Raw genomic sequence first — 25,376 nt, 5'->3', positions numbered from 1 at the left:
CACACCTGGGACCGTGGGTACTCCTTTCCGTCCTGCACGGTGGGGAAATTCCGCCCGCTCAGGGCCTTCTGGGACCCCAGGCTGCCCCCTCCTCCTTCCCCCTTCAGTCAGCCTTTTCCTGGTTCTTGCTTGGTGATGGATGCTGGTGACACAGGGGTGAGATCCCACCCTCTAGGAGCTCAGCACAGAGATGGGGTAGGATGGGGACCACCACACATCTGCTGGCCTCCAGGCTGGGCAGGAAACAAAAGATAAACCGATCAGGGTGAATAAGGGGTTCAAAAATGCAGCAAAGGGAGGGCCAGGGAAGGGAGGGCCAGCTCAGTTAGCCTCAGGGCCATGACTCTGAGAAAGGAGGTGAGGGCTGGGGTGCAGCCCTCAACCATAGTGCAAGACAAGCGGCCTGAGCACAGGGGCCTGCAAACCTGGACTTGAGCCCAGCTCTGCCACTCATCTGGGGCAGGTCTCTTCCACTCTGAGCTTTGGGTTCCTAAGGGTAAGACCCGCTCCCCTGATGCTTGTGAGGACTGAATTCACGCACACAAGTCGCCCAGCTCGAAACTGAATCTTTTCCGCCCTATTCTGCCCCTCACCCTAACGCTAACCCCCTTGAGCTCCTGCCCCTCCACCTTGGCCCTGCTTGGCTTCAAGACTGCTTAAGCAGAAGAGGGCAGGGGGTTTGTGAAGCTCTGGCCCCGGCCCCTGCTCCAGGACTGACAGTGGGCTCCCCACCTACCCTGGCCCCAGCTTGTCCCCTCGTATGTGCCAGGGACCTTCCCTGATGCACACTGATTTCATCCTCTAGTGAGACGGGAATTATTAGCATCTATTCTGCAGAAAAGGAAACTGGGGCTCAGAGAGCAACTTCCTCAGTGTGTCAGGGCTGCCTGACTTCCAAACCATGACCTTCCCACTCACCATCTGTCTGGGTCACCTGCTGTGGACCCTGGCCCCCAAGGACCATTGCCCTCCCTCCTGATGCACTTCGTTCTGGGAGCCGAACCCAGCCCTGCAGCTTGGCCTGCTGTCTGGGTTTTTACCTACACACGCTTCCCACAGCCCTCCTGTCCTGGTCCTGTGTGGCCGTACCCTCCAGGCACACCTGCAGATGCCCCAGCTCACCTGGACCCCACTGGTGACTGGGTGCTGCGGGGGCCCCAGCTCCCCCCTTGCTCTGGTGAGTGAGTCTCAAGGTGGGAGGAACTTTGTCCGTCCTTGTTATGCCTTATCCCAAGGGCATGGCACGTACTCTGGGCTCCATAAAGGTTTAGGTGAATAAAGAATGAGTGATCCAGGGCACTATCCCCGGCATCTAGAGCCGACACGCCCTGTGCAGGACCTGTTTCTCCCAGAGCCGGAGCCAGGGCCCTGCCCCAGAGTTGCGACCAGGACAGCATCTGCAGCTGGGTTCCACATGTAGGGAAGAAAGTGGAGGCCTGAGTAGGTTCAGAAGGGGCAGGAGACAGAGGGTTCTAGAAACCACAGCTAGGGAGGTTGGTTAGAAGGGGTGTGGTGGCAGAGGGTTAACCTCAAGAAGACTCCAGAGGGTCCTGCCCATTCATTCATTCACTCCCTGGTTTGTTCAACAAACTGTCCTGAGCAGTCTCCCCATCCACACTGTGCTGAATGCTGGGGCACAGAGACGAAGCCAGCCTATCCCCGCCAGGGCAGCTCCCAGCGAGTGGGAGACAGAGGGGAGACAGAGTGGCGCCAGACAAGAGCCCTCCCCATGCTGCTGTGCATGGAGTCTGGGCTGGGGCCCGGGAGCGCAGACCAAGATGTCTGGCTGACAGGTACAGGGATTGGGCAGGGGGCCCAGTGTTGCCTGTAATTCTGACTAAGCAGCTGGTGGATGGTGACAGCACCACAGAAATGGAGAACACAAGGAACACCCAGAAGAACATGGTTGAGGCAAGATCTGTCTGTGTGGGACATGTGGAATTTGAGGTGCTGATCAGACATCCAGGGGCACTTCCAAGAGGACCAGATAGATGGTCAGGAGATTCATGGAAGGTTCCCGGCCAGGAACGGAGCCTTGGCGACTGTCGGGGCAGAGCTGGCTCCGATGCCCACTTGCAGCTGGGGGTCTAGCCCCTGGGGAGGAGAGCTGACAGCCCAGCCTGAGGAAGCCCCTCCCCCAGGGGAGCCCAGGCCGCTTCCTCCTCTGCCTGGAGCCGAGGTGGATCAGGGCTGGCCTCCAGCCTTGAGGCAGTGGGGCCTTCCTGCTCAGCAGCTTGCGAAGGAAATAACTTTATTAGCTTGTGGATGAAAAACAGGAAACGTATGCTGTGACTCGGCACCAGCTGAGTTTCACTCACATCTAGTTTCTAGGAAACAGTTATGTGGCCTCAGACTATTGGGGTTTTCTCAGCCAAGCCTTTCTGGAAACGCCATGCCTTTCTGAGGAAAAACCATGTCCCGTAGGCCCCCCAGACTAAGGGGTAATAGTGAGAAGAGACCTCACTTCCCTTCCCAGTCCCCTATCCCCAGCAGGCCTAGAAGAGACCCGAGGTTGACCATGGCTGATTCCCTGAGCACCTATTATATGCTTTATGGTAGAAATTGAATGTGTCATTAATCAAAATAACAAGATGAAGAGTGTTAAAGTGAGTTAAAAAAAAAAACAAACATAGTTCTAAGAACCCAGAAAAATTAAAAGTCAAAGGCTGGAACAGACAAATATTAAGCAGAAGAAATCTGGTGTAGCCATATTAATATTAGACTAAACAGATTTGAAGACAGAAACGTTACGAAAGATAAAGTGGCCACCACAAAATGATTAAAGATTCAATTAACCAGGAAGATATAAAACTGTTCAATTCATACACACATAAAAAATAGCATACACACACACACACACACACACACACACACACACACAGTGGGAGATTTATCAGGATTTGTTAGATCATGTTAAAAAAAAATCATCTGTAAGACTCCAGGGACCTGATGCATGCATTTAGAATCCCGTATCTAATGACTGGAGAATAATCCCAGTTTTAAAGGACACAGAGATCACCTTACACACTGATAGTAGACTAGGCTACAAAACAAGTATCAACAAATTCCAAAGAATCAGTTTCACATAAACCATGTTCTCTGACCACAGTGTTCAATATTAGAAAACTATAAATGAATTGCTTTTTATTGACAAATTAAGGAGAAAAATTAGAATTATTTATACATATATATAAAACATTTATAAAAGTCTATACCCATTCATGTTTAAAATAAAACTCTTAGCTATTAGTAATACAAACAAATTTTCTAAACCAGATATCTACCCCAAAAAAACACTCTTCAGGAAATATTTTACAAAATTATGAAACAGTATAAATATTCCTTTTAAAAACAGGAATAAGATAGAGAAGAGACTTATTGTCATTTCTACTCAACATTGCACTAGAAGCCCCAGAAAACACAATAAGACAAAAGAGAAATAAAGTTATAATAATAGAAAAAGAAGAAACAAAATTGTGTTATGATTTGTGTTATGATTTAATATGACTTTCTACCTAGAAAAGCAAAATAATCTACAGTCAAATTATTAAACTTAGTAAGAGGATTTAGTGATTTGTCTGATGTAAAATAACATACAAAAATCAATCGCACTTTTATATACTACAATTTTTTCAGTTAGGAAATACACTTTTAAAAGGATATGACTTGTACTAGCAATAAAAATATGCAATATCTTGGAATAGATCTAATAAAAGATATGCAAGGCTGTTAATAAAACTTCATCAAAAGACATTAGAGGAGACCTAATGATAAATAGAGATTTTACTATATTCGTAAATAGGAAGGCTGGCTATCTTGAAGATGTCAGTTCTTTCCAAATTGACCTGTAGATTCAATGCAGTCCCAAACAAAATTCCTAATGACCTTTTTCATCGGGAAAGAACTCAGTTTGTGTTTCCTCCTGTTTCCTCATGATTAGATACAGATGGGGAAAAAAAAGGTCTGAGACAGGCTCCCACTGACCAAAGATGGGATCATCTGAACCTCATAACAATAATGATAAACATATTGAAATGCATAAAAATCAATAAGTTTATAATACTTGTACATTTCATAACCAGACTTTTCATGGTGATCAGTTTGAAATGTACAGAAATATTGAATCACCATGTTGTGTAACAAGAACTAATATAGGGCTGTAGGTCAATTATACTTCAAAAACAAATAAACTCATAGAAAAAGAGATTTGTAGTTACCAGAGGTGGGGAGTGAGGGAGAGAGAATTGGCTGAAGACAGTCAAAGGGTACAAACTTCCAGTTGTAAGATGCTTGTTTTATTTGTTTTATGAAAGGGAGGTATTAGGTTTATTCATTTATTTATGTTTGGAGGAGGTACTGAGGATTGAACCGAGGACTAAGCATGTGCTCCACCACTTGATCTATATACCCTCCCTCCACCAGCTGTAAGATGAGTAAGTATTAGGGATGTAATGTACAACATGATAAACTCAATGAACACTGCTGTATGTTATAATGAAATTTGTTAGAGTAAGTCTTAAGGGTTCTCATCACAAGAAAAAAATCTTTCTATTTCTTTAATTATGTGTCTATATGAGATGCATGTTCACTAAACGTATTATAATAATTACTTCATGATGTCTGTAAATCAAAAAATTATACTGTACAGCTAAAACTTTGGAATAGCTGATGTCAATTATACCTCAATAAAACTGGAAGAAAAAAATTCTTACTGATCACTTTTGGAAGATGCTAGAAAATTAACTCATTCTTATGAAAGCTGACCAGTAAAGGGAAAGACTTGCTTGTTTTGACTTGCTATTTAAACTGCACCTCAAGGAAATGAACTCGTGTATTTGATGAAAAGGAAGTTTTTGGTTTTGTTTTGAAATAAAGGAATTTTAGCTAATAAACAAAGAAGAAATAATAGAATTAGAATATCATCATTTTGCATTTCCTTAGAGAATGTCTGGTTACAGGACAGGGACAGGAAAAGTACAAGATGTGCCTAGAAGATCTTGTGCCAGAAAGTACAGAAGTATTCAAAGAATGATGGGGACTTTTCAAAAGAATACAGGACTCAGCTTGAAGGGACTCCCACTGCCCAAGTTAGGGGCAATCTGAGCGTGAAACTAAATAATGATAGCAAGAGATTATGGCCCACTGAATAAAACAGAAACCAGAAGTCTGTGCTGATATAAACAAATGAATAAATCGAAAGTTTGATGAAGAAGGCGACATTTGCACCATTTCAAAGTATCTCTATAAAATCACAAAGGAGAGAGGGGCACCTGCCCTGCGGAGAAGACTGGCAGACACCACCCTCATCATCATTAGTAGAGGGACCGGTCAAAATCTCACGCCATGTGAAGACACAGTGAGAAAACCACAGGGTCACTGCCGTGCGATTGCGGCTCAAGATGCATAGTCTTGAGGGAACATCAGACAAATTCCTACTGAGGGAGATCTGGAAAACCACTCCCCAAATGTCAAGGTCATAAAAGTCAAAAGTTGAGGAAATTTTCCAGACTGAAGGAGACTAAAAAGGCTTGACAGCTAAACACATTGCGTGTGTCTGATCCGGACCCTTTGGCTGTAAGACATGACTGGGGCGATCGGCCTCTTGAATGAGGTCTGAGAAGTAAATGGTAGCAGTGATTCCCTGTTTACCTCCTGATTTTGGTGGTTGTACTGTAGTTATAGAGAAGACAGTCTTCGTTTGTAGGAAACATTACAGACCGGGGGGCGGGGGGGTGGAGGGGGAAGCAAGTCCACAACTCACTCTCAAAAGGTTCACGGGAAGGAAAGTTCTTTGTAATGTACTTACCCCCTTTCTGTGTTTGCGATTGTTTCAAAATTAAAAAGAAAGATTTAAGAGACACAGTCAAAGGCAATGTCTGGATCTTATTTTGGCTCCTTATTCAAGCAAATACATATATATGTTTAGAGAGAATATACATATACGTGAATATACATATTATATATTATATTATATATGTACACATATATTTTGTATATGTAAAAAGATAACCAGGGAAATTTGATACATTGGAGTATATGGATTATATTAGAAAATCATTTTTTCTAATATTATATTAGAAAATTCATTTTTAAGGTGAGGTGTGAAACTTTTTATCTTTTAGAAAGTCTTGCTGAAGTATTTACAGGTGAAATTATACGTGGTCTGGCATCTGCTTCAAATTAACTTGGGGTTGGGAGTCTAGATGGGGCCATGAACTTGTAACTGTTGAAGGTGGTCATGGTTCATTATACCATTCACTCTACTTTTGTGTATGTGTGAAATTTCCTTAATTTCTTTTTATTTCCAAAGAAAATATAATCAAAACCTCATATAGTAAATATGGGGCAAAGATGGGTGATAGATACCAGTGTTTAATATGTTCTTTGTTCTATTTTTATTTTGTCTGTTTAATTCTTTTCTTGAAAACACTCTGTCCTGGTGACAGTGTGATCCCAGGTGGTGTGATACAGGGCTAGTGGGAGTATAAATGGTTACAGTCTCCTTGAAGGGTAACTTGTTTATTGAAGTAGAATTGATTTTTTAAAAAATGATCTGTTGAAAACAGCAATATACTTCAAGGAATTGATTGACTATATTAGAGTACTTCTCTAAAATGGGATACTCTGTGGGCAATTTTTTAAAATGGGGCAGCTCTTTTTTTTTCCCTTTGCCTGACACTCTGACGATGATTGCTGGCCCAGGTCTCTGGCCAGGCTGTCATGCCTGCAGCAATCCCAGACACGGGGCCTTCCTCTGCTGGAGTCAGCTGGTTGTTAGTTCTACTTTAATGACATGAAAATAGATTTGACGTGTTTCTGAGTGAAAAAGTCAAGTGGCAGAATAGTATATGAAGAATGATTTCATAATAATGTAGACTTAAATACATTGTGTATGCAGGTTAGAATCTACACTGAAAACTTTTTATAGGAATATGTCCCAAACTCTCAAACTCTCTCACTATACAAGGAGTTATACAAATTTCTCTATGATAACAAATTTTAAAGTAAATCATTCAAATTAATGGTGATACAAGTATTATTTTAAGAGAACTTTAATACAAATGAGTGGGGCTAAGAATTTAAATGACCTTTAAAAAATACCAAAAAGTATAGCAAAAACATTCCAGGAGAAGGAGACAACTGAATATCTTCATCAAATGTCCATCCGCTCCTTCGAATATACACCCAGTGATGCGGCCCTCACTTCCTTGAAGCAGTCCCTCCTGAAGGCTCACTCTGATGGGGAGAAAGTTCTTCCCCTTGTGGAGCTAAGACTTGAGCTCGGCTCTCCCACAGGTTGTCTGCCTGCTTCCTGAGGAGGCTAAGGTGTCCCCTAGGCAGACCTCAGCCACTGGAGTCTGCCAGAGCCGCCAGGACGAAGGACCACAAACTGGGTGGCTTACAACAACAGAAATGTATTGTCTCACAGTTCCGGAGGCTGTGCATACAAAATCTAGGTGTTGGCAGCCTTGCTCCCTCCAAAGTCTCCAGGGGAAGACCCTTCCTTACCTCTCACAGCCTCTGGCATTCCTGGGTTTATGGCAGCATAACTCCAATCTCTGCTTTGTCTTCACATGGCAGTCTTCCCTCTTCTTATAAAGACACCAGACCAGTCATACTGGATGAGGGACCACACTATCAACCTCATCTTAGCTGGATTACATCTGCCAAGACCTTATTCCCAAATAAGGTCACATTGGCAGGTATGGGTGTTAGGACTTCAACATATCCTTTGGGAAGGACACAGTTCAACCCATAAGTCTAACATCAGCCTTCCTGATCAGGTCTTGGGGTCCCAGGACCTTGGACTCCGACAGCCTGAGGGAGAAGGGGAGCTCTGAGGGAGTACGAGGCTCATTCAATCAGAGCCAGCCTGATGTAAAGCACAGTCTTAGAGCCAAGTAGTGTACAATCCAGTCCAAGGTCCACCATTCGTTGGTCATGAAACCTTGAACAGGTCCTACCCATTCTGAGCCTCAGTTTCTTCATCTGTAAAATGGGAAGTGATAAAATGTACCTCGAAGGCATGTTGTGAGGGTCAGATGGGATGATGTTTGTAGAAGTTTCTGGTATATACTGGACACATGGTTAACTCAGGAAACATTAGTGCCCTCTCCCTTGGGTTCCAGAAGCTCCTCAAGGAGCAAGGAAGCCCCGCCCTGCCACCCAGTGGCTTGTCAGCCCCTCAAGGGCAGAATTATGTCAGACGCTTAGACCCCGAGGCATGGTCCCTGCAGCGGTCCATTAGCGTCACCGTGTCTGAGACGAGTGACCCCTGGGAAAGGGCAGTCTGACACCAAGGGCAGCCGGTCACCACTGGGAAAGTCGTGGGAGTCGTCCACACTCATGTCACGAAGCAAAGTCCTGACCCTGAAGAAAAGATCTAAAAGGACAGAAACCCGACTTCTCAGTGGGCGGCCCAGCCTGTTCTCGTTCCCTTTCCCCGTCTTTGGAGTCTGGCCCCATTGAGATTTGGGAATGTTTATTTATTATTTTTTTTTTTTTTGGTGGGAAAACAGAGTAGGATAAAATATTTCCTTGCGTCTGGAGAGCTATTTTGAGCCGGGCCAGCGTGGCGATGCTCGTGGTGATGGACGCGGGCTGACCTGGGTTGGGCCTCGGCCTTCCGGCCCCGCTCCCTCCCAGGCCCCAGAGTCTTGGCAGCCACACGGCCTGTGGGAGCCTGGCTTCCAACCCCTGCCCGGTGACTCATCCCTGGGGGTCTTGGGAGAGCCTTTGGTGCTCCTTTGACCTTATCTCCCAAAGGGGAGACCGAGGCCTGTGCTGCCCTCTCCTGGGGATTTTAACAGGGGAACTCAGACTGTGGCCATGAACGTGCTGCAGAGATATTGAGGGTGTAGACAAACAACAGGATTGCCGCATAATCTGCTCAGCTCAAGATCCCAGAGGTGGAAGGGATCTCACTGGAGTCTCCTCCGACCTCTGCCAGCTTCTGTACATCTAGCCGTGCCCCTCCCATCCACCTCCACTCGGATGTCGTGCTGTACTTCTGGAGAGCCAGTCTGACTTGGCTTCAAACTTGTCTAATCCTTACCAGCCTCTCACTGCTCTTAGAAAGAAGTCTCGCTCCACCCGAGGTCGGCAGGCCCCATGGAGCTGGACGCCCCCCCTCTGTCCGCACCCGCCCGCCGCCACAACCCCAGCCTCCTCTTTCTTAGTGCTCTGAAGCCAGGCTGGCCTCTGTCCACTCCTCAAACTGCTGACAAGTCACCCAGGAGTTTCATGTGCTTCATCCAATTTCATCCTCACCGTGAACTTCAGGCAAACGTGCCTCCCAGGGCCAAGGGTTGGAAGGAAGAGATGTTTGCGAATGTGCCTGCCACACAATAGGACCTTAATAAATGTTGGGTTTCTTCCTTCCTTATGAACACACACCCTGTTTTCTTTACAAAACCCCAACGGCATCACATAAATCTCACTCCGGCAGCTGCTGCTGTGGGGCAGTCGTGGGGGACAGGACAGCCCAGGTGGCTCCACACAGGCGGCAGGAGCCTAGCCTCCTAGCTGGGAGGCCCTAGGAGCCCTGCTCTCTCATGCACCCCCAGCCTTCTCCATGGAGCTAGCTGGGTAGCAAGCTCCCTACATCTGCAGCAGAGATGGGGCTCTGTCTCCTATGAAAGGCTGCAGGAGGGTCTTCCTGAGGCAAGTCCCCGCAGGAGGAAGGAGCAACTTGAAACTTCTTGATCCTGAAGGTGAAGCAGGATCAGGTGGCGGGAGAGTCCCAGAGAGGGAGGAAGTTTCCCCCGGGGAGGATTTGCAGCAACCTCTAGACAGTCCGGGGCTGGGGTGGTGGTGCTGGGATGAAGAGAAGGAGGCATCTCGGAGCCTCAGCCGCTTACCAAAGGCCAGACCGGGAAGCCCTTAGGCTCCTCCAGACCCTGGCTCTTAAAGGGTGTTCCAAAGGCTTGGCAACATCAGCAGTTCTGGAAGCTTGTCAGAAATACAGTCTCTCAAAAAAAAAAAAAAAAAAAAAAAAAAAAAAGAAAGAAAGAAAGAAAAGAAAAAAGTCATATATCATTTTCACCTTACAATAAAATGTTACCAATTAGCAGAAAAAGAAGAAGAAGAAAAAGAAAGTCTCTCAGGCCCCGCCCCAGACCTGCTGAGTCAGAATCTGCCAAATAATTCCCAGTGGTTCCCAAGCACGTGGAAGTCTAGGAAGCGCTTGTCACAGCGGTGCCCCCATTTGACAATGAAGAACAGCCCTGAGGGGAGAAGGCCTCTGTTTCCCACAGCGAGTCTATGTAGGTCTATGCTTGGAACCCAGCATTCCCAGCCTGGTCCCGGGGCCTGGGACTAGTTCCCCCTCATCTTGTTCCCCCACGCAGGAAGCTGTCCTCCCTCCCAGGTGTGTTCAGGACAGAAATGACTGAACCTGGAGTAGAAGAGCCCTGGTTGGGGAAGCAGGAACATGGGGTCTGTCCCGGCTCTGTTACCTGTGCTCTCAGGGCCTCCCTTTCCCCTGTGGTTCTCTGAGATGGGCTGGAATAAGTGATGTGGGTGGTACAACCAACCACATTCATTCTCTCACACTGCCTGGTGCAGCAGGCAGGCCAGGGAATACCACCCTTATTCTACAGATGGGGAAACTGAGGCCTGTTAGGCAGTAGCTTAGCGGAGGCTGCCAGCTCTGGCTGCCTTGCACCGTTCTGCCCAGCCCAGGCGACCCTGATATGTGCCCCCTGGACCCAGTCTTTCTCTCTAATGGTTCTTTCAGCTCCTGTCAGTTATCAGGGGCCCTGGCTCGGCTGACAGCCAGCGTGTCTGCTGCTGATGCTCAGATGCCCACATTCCTGCGCTGTGACGGGAGTGCATCCGGAGCCCAGGCTGGGGGCACCCGGAGGGGTTCCACTTGGCTGCAAGCCCTGAGGCCTGGCTGTCTGGGGAGTGTCAGGAAGCAAAGAACTTTCCTTCTCACCGATGGGGGCAGGGGGAGATGTCTCTAGAGGCTGATATGGTAGGAGCTGGAGAGGGTGCAGGCTCAGCTGGGCCCTGAGGCAAGGTCTAGCCCTGCAGACTCGGGGACAGGAGGTGTGAGAGGAGCAGGGGTCAGTGGCTGATCAGAGGTTAGCCGTCTGAGCAGCAAGACTGAAAAACTTCAGGCTAGAAAGTCAGAGCTGGCTGGATTTTTGTCCAAAGCTCTGACATTTCTTAGCTGTGTGACTAGGGGCAAGGCACCCACCATCTCTGATTGTCAGTGTCTTCATCCTTAAAGTCCTTGACACAGCCTGGTACATCCAGAGCAAGCCTTATGAAGCCAGAGACTCTTAGGGTCCAGTCTCAGACTAGCATTGCATTTAAGAATAAATGCACACAGACAAAGCCGTAGAATGATTCATTCTTTTTTAAAAAAAATCATTTAAAACATTATTCAAGTTTAATATAGAGAACAAACCAGTAGTTACCTGTAGGGGGAGGAAAGTGGGGAGGGGCAATATAGAGATAGGGGATTAAGAGGTACAAATCGTCGTGTATAAAATAAGCTACAAGCATGTATTGTACGACACAGAGAATATAGCTAACATTTTATAACAAAAATTCAAGTTTATTAAACAAATTTTTAAAGTCATAAAATGTTTAGCTTTCATCAGCCTCAAGGTTTATGTTGTTCCCAAATTTTGCATGTAACTGAACATTCAGATCTGCTAACACCCACTGAATTGATTCCAGTCTGGATTCTAAGGCATAAATTTCTCCCTGTAAATTTTTTTTTGCTTCTATCATTTCTTGTGTCCTTCCTTGAGAACAGCTCAGGGAAACATCACCAGCTCCATCAGCTATCACTAAGCAGTCATCATCTGCAAGCGTGATGTCCTCACAGGCATCCAAGCATCGTCTAAATTTTGAAGCTATTTCTTTTTTTTTTTTTCAGCTTCTTTTTTCTTCCTTCAGTTCTGGGATTCTACTTGTATCCTGGGCAAATTTATCTTCTGTTTATCTTCAAGAGTAGCAATGGCATCCTCTGCAGCTGCCTTCTTCACAGTGGCTGCCATCTTGGTAGAGTAGTCCATTCTTCACTTAAGAAACATGAATCTAAATACACTCCATGCAACGCTCTCAGAATCCACTTTCTTCTCCTGTCCCCATCTATCCTCTGCCTAGTTTGCCCACTCTCACCTCAAATGCCCTGAAAACTTCTCCAACCCCAAATTATTCAGCGCTTTCTCGTTTTCCCTCCCCTCATCCGCCGTACTTTATTACATGGAGCAACTCGGCCTCTTGTCCCTCAATAGAGAAAGCAAAGGGGAAAACTGCAGGGTCCCTCACAGGATTCCCTTTGGCAGGTGGGGTCCTCTGTAGTGACCCCTGTCCCATCCCAATGACTTCTATTATTTAAAGCTATGACAGACAAAAATGATTAACATATGAGTACTCAAGAGCTTGTCCTAATCCCTGCCTACTAACAAGACTCTGCCTTTTCCTTTCAGTTTCTTCCCATCCTTGCCCTGTGAAGAGAGTCTTGCAATGCCAGGGAGGAACTTTTACTGTGGGAAAGGCGAATGGAGTTGGAGGGTGGATGGAGAGGACCCAGATCAGAGGGCAGTAGGGAGGGGAAGGACTTAGCAAAAGAGATTAAGCCTGTTTATTTTTAACCTATTTATGACTTCATTTTTCAAGTGAGTTTCTCAGAGGCAGCACGTAGCTGAGTCTTGCTTTTACATTTAATCTAATGCCTTATGCCTTTTAGCTGAGAGTCGATACATTTACATTTAATGTGATTATATGGTTAGATTTAAATCTATCGCCCTGCTATTTGATCTGTCTGTTCTTTGTTCCCATGTATGTTCACCCAGCTTCCCTTGATGACAACGTCCCACTTTCATTTTTGAAACTTATTTTCAGTGGGTACAGCATTTTAGGTTGGTAGTTATTTCCTTCAGTACTTTAAAGTGTTGATCCACTCTCTTCTCTCTTGAATTGTTCCTGAAGAGAAATCTGTTGTTACCCTTATTTTTGTTCCTTCATATTGTAATGTGTCTTTTTCGTTGCTCTGGTGCTTTTAAGGTTTTCTCTCTATCATTAGGTTTGAGCAATTGACTATGAAGCGTCTAGGTACGCTCTTCCATGTTTCTTGTACTTGGAATTCAGTGAGCTTCTTGGATATGTGGGTTTGTAGTTTTCATCAAATTTGGGCAAATGTTGGCCATGATTTTCAGGTATTTTTCTGTCTCCTCTTCCTTTATTTTCCCCAGAGTACCAAATTGCATGTGTATTAGACTGCTTGAAATTGTCTCACAGGTAACTGATGCTCTTGTTTAAAAGTTTTCTTCTTACTCTCTGTTTCATTTTGGATAATTTCTTTCACTGTTGTTAAGTACCCTACTTCACAAGCACTGGCTCTGCCTGGGTTCTCCTCCCTGTTCTATGGCCTGGGAACTCTCTCCTGTGTTTGGTTCCCACCTCTCAAGAATCACTGCCCTTTGTTGTTCAATGTTTAGTGTCTTGAAACCATTGTTTCATATATTTTGTTTGGTTGTTGCTTCAGGCAGAAGAAAAAATCTATTCCCTGTTGTTCCATATTGGCCAGAATTGGAAGCCTGGGGCCCGAGGGGTCCTGTTAAGGCATGTTTGCAGGTTGGCATGATCTAGGAGAGCGAGGGGGAGAGAGGAAGAGAGATGGTGCTGCAGAGGAAGGGGACGATTGCAAGAGGGAAATCCGTAAGAAGCAGGAGGATGTAATTTCAGGTCCTTGGTGGAGGCTGTGACCTTACTAAGGAGCTGGAATACTTTCTCCATTGTGACTAGAGGTAAGTCAGGTATGTGGGTCCAGATGTAAGTAGATCAATAGAAATAGTGGTCGGGAGAAGTGTCTTATTTGGGTTCCGTCAGCAGACCATGAGACAAGGAGTTGCACGAGAGTCATTCATTTAGGAGGGGGTCCGCAGAACACTATTACAGCAGTGGGGAATTAAGGCAGGGAAGGGAAGGCAGCCAATAAAGGCAACATTACCAAGCAAGTTACCACTGTGGGTAACCGGGGCTTAATGTGGAGAAATTGCTTCAGAGTTATCCTACATTAAGAGATGAGAGAGCTGGGTTATTTTTACATCAACTCCCATCAGTCCTTGGACGACTGTGGACCATAGATTTCCCAGTTCTTCAGTGCCTGTGCAGAGCAGAGCAGGCCCCTGTGCCAGAGGAAGCCCTCAGGCAGGGAGGCTGACGCTGGCCGATGGAGTCTGGCCAGCCTGCCCTGAAATGGAAAGGCTAAATGGGTGGTGAGTGGGCACCAACAGCATTTCCGCATCCACTGCAGATGCTCACGGCTGCTTGTGAGCCCAGGACACAGTCTGCAATATGGTCATCGTCTGAGAGGGAGCTCTGAGGGGGAGGGGAATGCCATGCTCAGTCAGAGTGTCCCACATGAGACCACATGAGCCCCGTGTGCTACAGCTGCCCATCAGCCTTGGATTTAAGACAGGCACACACGTGTGTGTGCACACACAACCATCTCCCCCACAGCATTCGCGCCGCTCCAAGTCCATGGGGCTGTGTATGGCCCACAGCACAGACACAGAGGAGGCAGCAAGAAGCAGTGGAAAGAACACTAAACGTGGAGCCATGAGCCCAAGCTCCACCCTTTTAGTGAGCTGTGAAGTGTCAGGAACTGGTTTCCCAGTTGGCAAAATGGTGCTAACTTATCTCCCAGGACTGTTGTGAGAATGAAGAGAAACAGGCAGGTGAGAGCGCTGTATAAGCTCAGAGCACTGTGTGCGTGGACGGATTATACTGCCACCTGGTACTTGTAAGATGCCCCAGACAAAGACTCGCTGCAGACAGCTTCCCCATAAAACCCACGCAAGATCACAAGCAAACCTCTGGGAGGTCAGCTAAACACCTGATATTGAAAGTGTTCTCTGTGATCCAGCGGCAGTGGCATCGCTGGGATCTTGTTAAAAATGCAGAACTCAGATCCCAGCCCAGAACTGAATCTGAATCTACTGATTCAGAAACTGCGTTTTAACAAATCCCCGAGTAGTTCGAATGCACAAAGAAGCGGCAGACTCCCTGGTCCTGTGCTTGGGCCGGGGCCTGCCTCTGCTCCCTCACTTACCCCTCTGACTTCTGGGGCAGCTCAGCTGCCTCTACCATAGATTTCAGGCTCCAGTCTGAATCTGCTCCAGGGAGGGACTGAGCCTGAGTTACGCCTCCTCTTACTCCTTTGGCTGCGTATTCTCATTGCTGCGCTGGAAAATTACTATAACTATGTTCATAATAATGATTCTAAAGAAACAAGAGATGGTAGAATCATGTTCAGGATAGTATGATAATGGATTTCTGAAATTTACCTTTTAAAGAGGTTAAAATTAACAATAACAACAACAACAACAACAACAACAACAACAACCATGTCCTGTTGCTTAGTTTATTTAACCTGTGGCAACCCGGAAAAGGCGTCAGTACGATATGACTCATTCCCTGAATGTTCTGAATTAGATTCTAAAATCACCAACCATGGTTTTCCTGCACTTTGAAGTGACAGAACAAATGACAGCAGAGATGGTCACTGTCCTGAGTCCAGAGAGGCTGTACACAAACTTCTCACAACAATAACATCCTCATCCAAAAACAACTTGCAACAAGGATGTTATTTCTGGGATTTGCTTGTGCATTTTAATGTTCATAAGCATTTGTGCACCTGTGGGCAGAGCCCTGGGACCAGAATGGTCTGGTTTTTTTTAATATATAGTTGATCAACAAACTTGTTGATGCCTCATCCACACCAGGTCCTGCTCTAGGGACATGAAGATAAATCCAACTGTCAGAGCAAAACTTTCATGGAGCAAAAATTGGCAGCCAAAATGAAAATATAGAAGAGCTATAAAGGAGATGTAGATGAGGAGGCTAAGGGGGAAAGAATCTGGGAAAGCTTCTCTGGAGGAGACCTTGGAGATGCAGGGTGAGGAGAGGTTTGGTCAACGATCAGGGGTAAGTGCTGTGTAGTAGGAAGGAACAGCCAGCGCAAGGCCCAGGAGGTGAAAGGGCTTGTCAGGGTCCTTCTTCCAGCAGGACAACAATCTAATGCTATGGAGAAAAACTCAAGATAAACAGCCCTTTAGATCCTGTAACAAAGCATGAATAACTCCATGGGATCCTAACAGAATGCTTTGTTGGCCTTTGGGTGTGTAATGGCCTCTGGTGACTGCTCTGAGCTTACTGCTCCCTAGTCACCCCACACCCAAGCCCAATTCCCCACTCCATCTTTGGGTTATCTGCCTATTTTGTTCTCCTTCCCCCTTGCCCACGGAAGATGTCTCCCCTTCATCCAGCATCAGCTCTGGGGTTGCTTTTTTATTGAGGTCTCCACCCACCCCAAAACCTGACTCTTCCTCTTCTCTGCTGGATGGGGAAGCCATGACAGGTGGCAACACAGCAGAAACCAGGAATTAGAAGAAAAGGAGTTGGTCTTTCTTGGCTGGGGACACCTTGAGGCTGAAGTACTTGTAGGAAACCCTACAAGTTGGGGATGTCTCAAGGCAGTGGTTTCTGGCTCAGGGAAGAGACAATATTATAGAAATGGATTTGAGACTCATCAGAAAATTGAAGCAAATGTTATTTAACACCTACCTGCTTCTGTTCCTCAGTGTCTTCTTTCTCTTCTGTTGTAATGGATGAATCTAGCGCCTCCACGAATCCCATCCGTTCCCACTATTCAAGAACAGTGCATGAGCAATCCTCTCTCCCACATTATAAATTTTCACCAGTGACTTCACATGGCTAACTCTATGTTTTCATTTTATTTCACTTAGCAGCTTTCTTTATCTGTTTCCAAGACACTGCGAGCTCAGTCTCCAGCTTTACATCTCATTCTTCTGGCCACTCCTTCTCAGTCTCTGCCTCATCTTCTGATTCTGCCTAATGTTCCTGACCCCTATGTCCTGGACTGCCCGTGGGATCAGACCTTAGACTTCTTCTTCTTCTTCTTCTTTTTCTTTTTCCTACCTATCTGCTTGACTTCTCCACTTGATGCCTAACAGTTATCTTGAATTTAATTTATCCTAAACCAAGCCCTTGATATCTTCCTTTAAAATTAGATCTTCCCACAGTCTTTCCTACCTCAGTTAATGGTTATACTGTTCTTCCAAGTTGCTCAGGACAAAATCTTATGTTGATAGTGATGCCAGCAAACTGGCAAAGTAGTCAGCTCCAAGCTCCCATCCTCTGACAGAAACATTGAAAAACAAGCAGAAACTGTCAGAACCAACTTTGTCAGACTCTGGAATATAGTCAAATGTTTACCACAACAACCAAATGCTGAATCAAGCAAAAGGCAACCTGAAAAGTGCAGAGTGGTTAATAGGGGCAAGGGGAAGCAGGAATGGGAGTTATTATATAGTGAGTACTGAGTATCAGCTGGGGATGATACAAAAGTTCTGGGGACGGATAGTGGTAATGATTGCACAACAATATGAATGTACATAATGCCAATGAATTGTACACTTAAAGTGGTTAAAATGGTAAATTTTATGTTATGTATATTTTACGACAACAACAAAAAAGAGCCAAAAAAAAAAAAAAAAAAACCTATAGGAAAGCTTTGTGGCATCTTACTAGCCTTTGCCCTACCCTCTTCCTGGCTTGGCTGCAGTCTTAAAGATGTCCATGTTACCAGTGTGGGGCTCTGGTTCCTGCTTCTGGAAGGAGCACGGCAAATCTTATTTGCAAATTATTGTGTACATCTGTTCTAATCTGCTTCAGGGCTATTTGAAGGACTGATGCAAGGCACTAATCACTGTTTCACCTAAATCAGAACTCACCAGGCTGAAAAAGCAGAAGACGTTGCTTCAAAACATGGTAAGGCTGATAAATAACCTGCAGACACCTATAGCAAAAGATTATGATTGAGACATCAATAAACCACCTAAGGACTGGGAAGAAAAGCTGGGGAGAGAGTTTCTTGGGGAAACTAGAGCGTTCAAAAGCACCCGTATATAAGGAAAAATTTAGAAAGCCATGCACATGCTTCAAAAAAAAAAAAAAAATGAGACAACCTCAAGCTTTCACCTCAGGACAGTCCCTAGGCTCAGTGGATGCTGGGTGTTGAATAAGGGTCACAGTACAAAGCCAATCTGCAAATCCCAAGAGGTGTGTGTGTGTGTGCGTGTGTGTGTGCGTATGTGTGCTTAGCTCCTAGGGTTTATGGAAATCTCTATCAAAACACCAGTTGAATACATGCTGAGAAATAGAGACTTCAGTGACCACACATGAAAAGGAAAACAGTCTCTGAAAAAATTAGTTAGGAGAAGTCACTCGACAAGTGAGCCACCATAACCACAGCCTTTAACAATAGAATAAACTATACCAAACCAAACAAACAAAAAACCTCTGCAAACCCCAGGGGGAAAGGAAAAATCTGATGTCCAGAGTTACCACATAGTAATATTCAGATGTTCACTTTTCAACAACAACAACAAAAAATCAGAGTAAACAAATGAACAGAAAAGTATGACCCATTCAGAGGAACAAAATTAACTTAAATAGTCACTAAGAAGGCCCAGACATTGGACTTACCACACAAAGCCTTTAAAATAACTGTCTTAAATATGCTCAAAGAGATAAAGGATAACATGGATAAAGAACTAAAGGAAATAAGGAAAATGATATAAAAATAAAATGAGAGTATCAATAAAAAGGAACCAAACAGAAATTCTGGAGATGAAATATATAATTATTAAAATAAAAACTTCATGGAAAACAGTATAAAGTTTTCTTAAAAATTAAAAATAAAACTATCATATAAGCCATCAATCCCACTTCTGGGTACATATCCAAAGGAGATAAAATCAGTATCTTGAAGAGATATTTGCACTCCATGTTCATTGTAGCATTATTCCTAATAGCTAAGACATGTGTCCATCAACAAATGAATGGATGACCATAAAAAATAATAAAATAATGCCATTTGCAGCAACATGGATGGAACTGGAGATTGTCATTCTAAGTGAAGTAAGCTAGAAAGAGAAAGAAAAATATCATATGATATCACTTATATGTGGAATCTAAAAAAAAAAGACAAATTTAATTACAAAACAGAAACAGACTCACACAGAAAACAAATTTATGGTTACCGGGGAGGAAATGGGTGGGAAGGGATAAATTGGGAATTCAAGATTTGCAGATACTAACTACTATAAATAAAATAAACAACAAGTTTCTACTGTATAGCACAGGGAACTGTATTTAACATCTTGTAGTAATTTATGGTGAAAAAGACTATGAAAATGAATACATGTATGTTCATGTATGACTAAAGAATTATGCTGTACACCAGAAATTGACACAACATTGTAAAGTGACTATATTTCAATAAATACACATATGTAAAACAACAAATGAATGGATAAAGAAAATCTGGGGTGTGTATTCCACATATATAACAAAATATTATTCAGCCTTTAAAGAGAAGGAAATACTGCCATTTGCAACAACATGGATGAAACTGGAGGACATTATGCTAAATGAAATAAGCCAGACACAGAAAGAAAAATATTGCATGATCTCACTTACATGTAGAATCTAAAAAAGTAGAACTCATAGAAGCAGAGAGTAGAATGGTGGTTGCCAGGGGCTGGGGGAATGGGGAAATATGGGTAAGTTAGTTTTTTTTTTACACTTCACTAGGTGGTTCAACAGCAAATTTGAGACTGCAGAAGGTGGAATCAGCGAATTTGAAGATAACTGAAATTATCCAGTCCAAGGAACAGAAAGAGGAAAGAATGAAGAAAAATGAACAGAGCCTATGGGACTTGTGAGAAACTATCAAATGGATAAATATATGCATTATGGAAGTCCCAGAAGGAGAAGAAAAAGAAAATAGGGCAGAAAGAATATTTGAAGAAGAAATAACAGCCCAAACCTCCCAAGTTAGATGAAATATATGAAACTACACATTTAAGAAGTTCAGTGAACTCTAAGTAGGATAAACTTACAGATCCACACTAAGACACATTATAATCAAACTATCAAAAGACAAAAAGACAATCTTGAAAGAAGTAAGAGGGCAGCAACTTGTCATATACAAGCGCTCTTCAATAAGATTAACAGCCAATTTCTCACCAGAAACCATGGCACTCAGAAGGCAGTGGGATGACATATTAAAAGTGCTGAAAGGAGAAAAAAACTGTCAATCAATAATTCAGTATCTGACAAAACTGTCAAATATGAGGGAAAAATTAAAAATTTCCAGATAAACAAAAGCCGAGAGATTTAATTACTACTAGATCTTCCCTAAAAGAAATGATAAAGGGAGTCCAATGTTGAAACAAAAGGCCACTTGACAGTAACTTGAAGCCATATGAAGAAATAAAGATCTCCAATAGAGGTAACTACATAGGCAAATACAAAAGCCATTATTATTATATTTTTGGTTTGTAACTCTGCTTGTTACATCACATAATTTAAAAGACAAATGCAATAAAAATATAAATCTATGTTATTGAGCACACAATGTAGAAAGATGTAATTTATGATTACAATAACACAAAGAAGAGATTTTATAGGGGCAGTTTTGTATACTACTGAAGTTAAGTCAGTATCAATTCAAACCAGATTGCTATAATTTTAGGTTATTCAATATAATCCCCATGGTAACCACAAAAGAAATATCTACATATTTAAAAAATGTACACAAAGGAATTGAGAAAGGAATCAAAACATTTCACTATAAATAATCAATTAAACACAAAAGAAGGATGTAATGGAGGAAATGGGGGACACAAATGGTATAAGGCATACGGAAAACAAAGACCAAATAGCAGGAGTAAATCCTTCCTTGTTAGTAATTACATTAAATGTAAATAGATCAAACTCTCCATTCAAAAAGCAGATTGACAGATGGAATTAAAAATGATTCAATATGCTATCCATAAGAGATTCTTTTTGATCCAAAGACACAAATAGATTGTAAGTGAAAGGACAGAAAAATATATTCCATGTAAATGGTAACCAAAAGAGAGCTGAAGTGACTATACTAATATCATACAAAATAGACTTTAAGTAAAAACTGTTAAGAGACAAAGAAGCACAATATATACTGATAAAGGGGTTGATTCATCAAGAACACATAGTAATTATAAGCATATATGCACCAGAGCTCCAGAATATATGAGGCAAGTATTAATAGAACTGAAGGGAGAAATAGACGGCTCTACAATAACAGAGACTTGTGAAGGCTTCAGTATACCACTTTCAATCATGGACAGAACATCTATGGTGGAATGAAGATAGAAATCAATAACAGAAGTAAAACTGAGAAATCCATAAATATGTGGAAATTAAACAACACACTCTTAAATAACCAATGACTGAAGAAATCACAAGAGAAACCAGAAAATACCTTGAGATGAATGAAAAAATCTGCAATATACCAAAATGTATGGAATACAGCAAAAGCAATGCTTGTGGGAAATTTATAGCTGTAAATGCCTACGTTAAAAAAGAAGAAAGGTCTCAAATCAATAACCTAACTTTACACCTTGACAAACTAGGAAAAGAAGAAAAGCTATACCCAAAGCTAGCAAAAGAAAGGAAATAATAAATAGAATGGAGATAAATAAAACAGAGAATAGAAAAACATTAGAGAGAATCAATGAAGCAAAGAGTCAGTTATTGGAAGAGATCAACAAAACTGACAACCCTTTAAAGTACTGACAAAGAAAAAAGACGGTGCAAACAACTAAAATCAGAAATGAAACTGGCGATATTACTGCTGTCCTTACAGAAATAAAAGGATTATAAGAATACCATGAACAATTGTACATCAACAAATCCGATTACCTAGATAAAATAGACAAATTCCTAGAAACACACATATTACCTAAACTGACTGAAGAAAAAAATAGGAAATCTCAACAGACCTATAACCTGAGGTTAAATCAATAAAACCTCCCAACAAAGACAAAGCCCAGGACCAGCTAGCTTCACTGGTGAATTCTACCAAACATTTAAGGAATTATTACCAATCCTTCTCAAACTTTTCCAAAAAATGAAAGAGGGAACACTTCCTAACTCATTCTATGAGGCCAACATTACCCTGATACCAAAGCCACCTAAGACATGATCAAAAAAATTACACACCAATATTCCTCAGGTATAAGGTTACAAGAATCCTCAACACAATACTAGCAAGTTGAATCCAACAGCAGCATATTAAAAGGATTACATACCATAACCAAGTGGGATTTATAACAGGAATGCAATAGTGATACGGCATTAGAAAAAAAAATTTACACACTACCTGAACAAAGGGAAAAACCCACATGATCATCTCAGTTGATACATAAAAAGCATTTCACAAAATCCAACGCTATTTCATAATAAAAACACTCAGAAAACTGGGAATAGCTTTCAGTCGTCTCTCTGACCTCACGTCCTACTCATCCCTCCCTCCCCACTTGATCCAATCTTATCTCATTGTTCTATTCTTGGAACATGCCAAGCATGTATCTCAGGCCTTTGCACTTGCTGTCCCCTTTACCTGGAACATTCTTCCCGCAGACATCAGCCTGGCTGACTCCTTTATTTCCTTCAAGTTTTTTTTTTCAAGTCACTTTCTCAGTGAGTCCTTCCCTGCCTATCCTACCTAAAACTTCACACCCACAACCCTGGAATTTCATATTCTCCTTCCCAACTTCATTTTCTCCTTATTCTCACTAAGATACTGTGTCTTTTGTTTATATTTATTGTCCATTTTGAATGTTACCTGTATGAGGCAGGGTTTTTTCTTTCTCCCACTATTTTGCTCATTGCTTTATCCCTAGGGGCTAGAACAGTGCTTGGGACAAAATAAATGCTAAAAAGTGTAACAGTTAATAATTAATTAATCCATATATAGGTGGAGGTTGAAGTTATAGCACAGATGATAGCCTCAGGAAGACTGTGCAGGGTGAGAAGGGATGTAGGTTAGCACAGACGCTGGCAAACTATCATGCAAGGGAACAGCAATTGATCTGTGAAATCCAAACAGGATGCTTTTGACTTAAATTTGAGAGTGACCTTACCAAGATCATCAATGACCTCACTAAAGTCTTTCTAACAAACTTGACTATTAAGCCTTGAGATTCAATTCAAGGACATCAGAGAAAAAGAACTGAGAGCTCAGCACCTCTCACTTCAGGCTGAATTTTTCAGAATGTCTCCCTAGAATACTGCATTTCAAGGATTCTCAGAGAGGCACTGTGGGGGATTACAAAGAAACCTCTCACATTGTGTGATGGTGCACACCTGGAATACCTATCAGGTATTACAAAGAAATTTGGTAAATTAATAAAAATAAAATGTGAATCCTCACCTATAAAGAAGATCCATATGCAAAGCAAATAGTTCACAGTAGGCAACTAATCTTAAGTGCTAAGTAAACCCCATGTTTCCCTCAAAATGCTAGAAGAACCTAGCAGTGGGGTGGGATGAATCCTCCTTGAAGAGATCTGGGCAGTTTTAGTGAAGGAGGGTTTTGAAGAATGAGTGAGATTCTCAAATGCAGAGCTTAAGTTGTGTGTGTGGTGGGGGAGGTAGGCAGCAGGTCAGGGTAGTGAAATGTGTTATGGATCTATAAACATAGGTTGAAGCTTTGGCTAAGACTCTTGAATGCCAGATTCGTAATATAGTACAAGGGAACCATTGAAGATGTTAGATAAATGGACATAAGGAGATGAGACCGGCATCAAAAATGAAATGTAAAAATACATTTTTTCTGTTCCAATGGACCAACATGATTCCAAATATTTTGTAAATATATTAATTCATTTTATTAGCCTCAATGGCTTAAACCTTTTTAATGACTTCTCACTGTTTTTAGAAAAAAGACCCAAACATTTATCATAACCTGCAAGATCCATATAGTTCGGTCTCTATATTCTGTTCCCACCACACTCACTGCACTTGCTCTCCATGCAGCTGCTACACTGGCCTGTTTCTCTCCCACCACAGGGCTTTTGTAACTTCTGCCCATCTATTGGACAGCTGTCTCCCTTCTTTTTGCCTAAACCTTCTTCCTTTAGCTTATAGTTTAATCATTCCTTCCTGAGGGAAGCTTCCCAACCTCCCCATTTATGTTATCAGAGTACTATTTCTCCCTCACAGCACTTAGCACTGAATACATTTAGTTGTAATATTTGATGAATTTATCTTCTTTGCTAGGCTGAAGCTACATGAGGGTCGGGGCTCCTCCCCTTGGCTGACAACTGTATCCCTGATGTCTGCACACAGGAAGTACACAGAACTGTTTGTTAGAGGAAGGGAAAGAAAAGTCAGAAAGAACCATTTGGGGAGAGTAGTGCTCATCTATCAGTCATTTTAAAAAATAGGAATTAGATAATATAACATTACAAATCACTCCATCTTCTGCTGTTTTAAGCCTCAGAGAGCTTGTCCAAATGCACACGGCTTGTCAGGATTCAAACCCATGCTTGTTAGGCTTTTTTTTTTTTCTCTTTTCCAAAGCAAGCACGTGTTTTTAGTTACAGTGTGTATGTGAGCAAGGAAGAGAGAAAAAGGTAGAGTGAGCCTTCTCACAAGTACAAATCTGATCTTAACTGTTTCAATTCTTTTTCAATATATAGGTCATCAAGGCTTGCTTACTTAAAGGCTTATAAACCTGCAAGCAGAGACGGCAGACTGTTTTTTCACTGTCCTTTCTTGGAAAGGCCTTGCTTATATGGTGCTTTTTCTCTACTTCCTCTTACCTGGAGTTTGTGACACATAATTAAACTCAAACTGAATTGAGCACCTCTGTGTGAAGGCATGTAAGGCTGGTGAAAAGAGCACGTTACAGACCAATGCCAAGTTCCTCTGTCCTTCCAAAGGCCAGTCTTGAGTTTGGTGGTACACACTCCTCTGTGAAAAATAGCAACTCGTGGCTCAGCACGATGCCGATCAGCAGTCAGTCTGTGAGTTTTGGTACATCATTTGTCTCTGGGCCCTCAGTTCTCTATTTATAAAGTGGGAGTGGTATAAATACTAGACTCGAAAAAATAGGGCGCCTAACTCTCTCTGGCATTTTTACATTCACTATTTCATCTAGTCTTCACAATAACCCTATGGGGTCAGAAATACTCACTTTGTATTATGGGAATGTGACTTCCTCAAATTCATATTCTCAATAAATAGAGGACCCTGGGACTTAAATCCAGACCACCTGACTACTACTTCCCTTACACTATCACAGGTGCTACCAAGGTCTCCTGTCCCAGCAGGCTATTGACAGAACCTCACAAAGAAATGTATTTAAAAGCATTTTCAACTATAAAGCTCTATACAGTTTTAAGGATGTTTAGCCATTTGTTACGTTAGAGAAGAACCAGAATCTAATTAAGGCTTTAAGACTGATGAATTAATTTCCAGAGTATCTTACTTTT

General features: G+C 42.8%; 1 pseudogene; it reads right to left on the bottom strand.

Moving 5' to 3' along the window:
* Positions 1 to 11,493: 11,493 nt before the first annotated feature.
* Positions 11,494 to 13,104, bottom strand: LOC105083573 (prefoldin subunit 4 pseudogene; annotated as a pseudogene).
* Between the last annotated feature and the right edge of the window lie 12,272 nt (positions 13,105 to 25,376).

This window comes from Camelus bactrianus, chromosome 10 (genome assembly GCF_048773025.1).
Source record: "Camelus bactrianus isolate YW-2024 breed Bactrian camel chromosome 10, ASM4877302v1, whole genome shotgun sequence".
Taxonomy (NCBI): Eukaryota; Metazoa; Chordata; class Mammalia; order Artiodactyla; family Camelidae; genus Camelus; species Camelus bactrianus.
Note: the sequence above shows the minus strand (reverse complement) of the source record. Positions and strands in the feature narration are given on the sequence as shown.